A 5,000-nucleotide genomic window follows, 5' to 3' on the forward strand; every position below is an offset into this window, starting at 1 on the left:
CTAAATGTTTTCAGTTTCAGTTTCTTTAGTGGGTCAAAAAAACTCTTGGTGGCGCTGATATCAAGCCTTTCATTGTAAAATTCTTTAAATGCTAAAGTTCCCTTAACCTTGGCCCCTAAAAGATCTTTTGCAATGTTGTCAGGAGCGATCATTCTTGTGGAGAGGCTGATTAGCTCAGAGGAGACACCAAATGGATTTGTCCAGTTTTCATCCAACATGCTGACCAACATTGATACTGCCCTTTCATCGTTCTTTATCCGTAATGCAGTGAGATCAGGATGGCAAAATATTTGGCTACTCCTCAGTGAACTTTTCATTAAACCAAGAAATGAACTTCTGTACGTTGCAGTCAGGTAATATCTGTGTACTGCACTTGGCCTGAGGCTGAAACTTTTGGTCCCTCCTGGTATTTGGGTGTCTTTATTCACTGTCTCTTCAATGACCTGATCCACAGGAATCCTTCCAAATGGATTGGTAGGCCCAATTTGAATGGAAAACCCGCCGTTCCAGAGGTGCTCCAGGGCATCTGGGCGCGCTGTTGACAGGTTTGTCATCTCTGCGTAATATGTGCTAAGATACCGGGCACAGTTGTGCTTATTATATGCAAAAGACCATGGTATCATGTCTTTGATAGCAGACAGATGGAGACACCAATTTCCTTCTCTAGAAGCTCGCAGCATGTTCAACATGATGTCTACCATGTCCAAGTACGACATCCAAAATGATGCTAGATCCCCTCGATCCTGGTGCAGACTCTCTTTGTATGCCTCAAAATGTTCAGCCAGTGACACAAATGCTTGGGTGCTCAGTGTCTCTGTGAAGGTCTCCTGGCATATATCTTGGGAAAATGTGTTGACTAAGTTTCGAATGGCAATTTCATCTTCTCCGTGTATTTCTAAGAACCCTTTCATACAGTAGTTTGTGGAACCTAACTGATCGATTGTACTGTTTTCCCAAAAGTAGCTTTTCTACTGACCCCTCAGCAATGACACCTGATTCAATGCAAAGATCTCTCAACCCAGCATCTTGGAATCGTTTACCAATGATGCTTAAGAGTGTACACAGGGTGTGAAATGTGCCCATCCGAGGAACGACTTCTGAAAATATATCTCTCTGCTTCCAAATTATTTCAGTTGCTTTAGCATATAGTGTTTGGTCAAACACAATGATAATGCTACTAAGACCTAATGATCTGATTAGTTGACACTGGCACAACACATCATGGACAGTAAACAGCAAAGTGGTAAGGGCATTTATTGTGGGTAAAATAACCAACTTCATCAGTGGTGATCTCTACTTCATCACGGACTTGAATGTTGAAGCCTGTCCAGCTCCCCACAGTTTAGTTTGAAGCACAATGTGCATGAGTGAGCAACCAAAGCAGAGTTTTCTTTTTCACTTCATGATTCATTGTCTGGTCATCCATTTCCTCTTATCCACGAAGAGGAGGTCCAACACGCTTTCCAGCAATGTAGATGGAAGGAAGTCTTTCCTCAATCTCTATGGTCCGATGTTTTTGGTTCTCTTCATTTATTTGATGCTGTATGAGAGGTTGTGGTCCAAACACCCTGGGCTGTGGAATGATGCCGTTAACTTGGTGTGATGTCCCTCCTCCGCTCAGTGTCTCCTCCCTCCTATCAATGTTGTCATATGCCAATGTCACTTGAACAGTAGGCTGGATAACTCTTGGTATGGCAACACATCCTTCATTCAACACCATCTTATGAATACACAGAGCTGAGTCAATCTCTTCAAGTTTTGAGTAAGAAACACCATGACCACTTCGGTTTAAGAGGCGAATGATCTCAACACAACCAGTTAGGGATTTGACAGCATATGGCAGGAGGATGTGTTTAGGAGGTATTACCTTTGCACACATTATACCATACATGAGGTCTTGCCCAACTGATTCAATGAGCCTTTGTAATCGATCTGATACAGGAGCTGAGGGGTCCGATTCACCTGTCAACAGCATCCTCAAGAAGGTTTTCACAGAGCATGGTATGAAGGCTGCTCCATCTTTCATCTGCTCTGGTACTGGGGGCCATGGCATTTTGACATCATGCTGTTTGATATGGGTTACAGGGCTGTCAAATGACTTCGTCCCTTGTAAACCTGACAAAATGTAACGTAGTGTATGTATAGTGCAATATTTTAATAGTTAAAAACAGATTTCAGCAAAACATGCATACTAAAGGATCAGAGGATTGAGTAATTTAATTTTGTTTCTTCTCTGGCTAAAACTGGACTTCTAAAACAATTTGTCGAATACCGTTAAGTATCATACCTCAGAATGGACACTTATTATCTCCAATCTGAGCCCATTTCAGTGGAGAAATTCTCATTGGTTCAGTATCTGGGGTGATTTTTTGAACAGCGCTATTGATTTTAGGCAAGGGCAAAATCTTGTGACCCTTTGACCTCTAGTGACCTACTTCATTAGCATATGGGCAAATACGATATATAATTATGTAGAACATAAAATTCCCATTATTTTGAGTGGTCATACGTAGCAATTGGAGCATTACTTCAAAAGATATTACAATTTATATTTCCCCTATCCCAAAATTTAGGATCCCATATTGGGACCATTCGTAGATCTTCATGAGGTGATTATTAGCATTAAGCTACTGCTCTAAGCTTGGCTTCAAACTTTTTTTTTTCATCTATGGATATATACCAATCAAGAAAACACAGTGACCTTTTGCCACCCCAGGTGGTACCAATATCTGGTCTGGCTCATGGACTAAGAGAGAGAGAGAGAGAGAGAGAGAGAGAGAGAGAGAGAGAGAGAGAGAGAGAGAGAGAGCGGGGGGAGGGATCCCAATTATCATTCATAATTCCTGATGTCTCATTATTCTGATGAAAATTGAACGTACTCTTGTTGATATCATAATGGTCTTGATAAATCTCAAGAAACTAAAGATTTTTTTTCAAACAATATGAAAAAGTATGCAAATTAGAAATTTCATTATTTTTTTCAAGTTACTGGATAATTGACATCTCATCACTTTCCTATGGAAAAGTTGGAATTTATTTACAAACAGAGATACGAAATGGAATTATAGATACAAATCACGAAGTCTGAATGCAAATTCATGGTCGTTCATATTTCAGATAATTTCAGTTATTGATGTCAACCTCCAATGTAGGTTTAGCTTTACTTTTGAGAATAAAAACTCGTTTTAACAAAACACACAGATAACTTTAGATCACGTCTTTCATAATATAATGAATCAATTTTATAATGTATCACTTACAATTCAAATAATTTTTATAGATCTACGGAAACAATGAAAAGAATAATTTTGAGATGTTTTATTAGCATTGTTAAACAATTTTCATATTTTACAGTTATTTGTTATTAGATGAAGAGGAGAATTGATTATACATAAACAAACAATATTATGATAAAAATATTAATTGTGAATACTAATTCTTTAACATATATGTAATTTTTTTTCTATTCCTCCCCCCCCAACCCCCCCCCCCTCTCTCTCTCTCTCTCTCTCTCTCTCTCTCTCTCTCTCTCTCTCTCTCTCACACACAGCCCAAAATCGAAAATATGCCAGGGAAATGATGAACGAGATATAAGCTATTTCCTGAACAAGAAGGGATGGCCTTTCCCTCGAGCACCGACCCCATCAGATAATAGACGACAGGGAAACAATAGATCACATAAACAATAAGAGAGATCAGGTCGCACCGATCCGGCTTATAAAGAATCGAATGCTGTATCAGATACCGAACAAGACTGGAGAGGAAATAATGCCAAATAGCGGTCTTATAATTTTCTCCTTTTCTTAAAGTTTAAACTAATACATACACAGATATTACTGCTTATTTAAGTATTGGAAATATATGTGTTCATTCGTGCTTTATATTTAGTTACATAAATATATAATTAGAAAGATAGATAGGCGGAACAGGTTTTGTTAGACACGTGAGGAGTATTCTAGATATCATAATTAATAATTGATGTTTAAAGGTTTGATATTAGGGAAAATTTGATTAAAAACATGCCTATACGTACACATATATGAAATATACACACACATACATATACATATATTTCTAATACTTAAATAAGCATTAATATCTGTGTATGTATTAGTTTAATTTTCACGGAAAACAGAAAATTATAGGACTGCCATTTGGCATATACATATATATATATATATATATATATATATATATATATATATATATATATATATATATATATATATATATATATATATACTCACACACACACACACACACACACACATATATATATATATATATATATATATATATATATATATATATATATATATATATATATATATATATATATACATACATACACATATATATGTATGTGTGTATGTATGGGTTATAAGTGTACGTTTGTACTTACACATATGCTTTTGTGTGAAACCTAGTCTTCTCATCACAATAGAAATGTCAAATATCTCTAATGAAACTTTATTATATATATATATATATATATATATATATATATATATATATATATATATATATATATATATATATGTATATATATATATATATATATATATATATATATATATATATATATAAATATATATATATATATATATATATATATATATATATATATATATATATATATATATATATATATATACTCACACACACACACACACACACACATATATATATATATATATATATATATATATATATATATATATATATATATATACATACATACACATACATATGTATGTGTGTATGTATGGGTTATAAGTGTACGTTTGTACTTACACATATGCTTTTGTGTGAAACCTAGTCTTCTCATCACAATAGAAATGTCAAATATCTTTAATGAAACTTTATTATAGGAGATATAACGAAATATATAAATTAATAAAAAGCTTCAGTGTCCAATGAAAAATGGTGTTCTGCATTTCCTTCTTTCTATGGGGAATTTAATGTCGAAAATATGGAATAGAAAGATATTAAAGGAACCC

This window comes from Palaemon carinicauda, chromosome 20 (assembly GCF_036898095.1).
Source record: "Palaemon carinicauda isolate YSFRI2023 chromosome 20, ASM3689809v2, whole genome shotgun sequence".
NCBI lineage: Eukaryota > Metazoa > Arthropoda > Malacostraca > Decapoda > Palaemonidae > Palaemon > Palaemon carinicauda.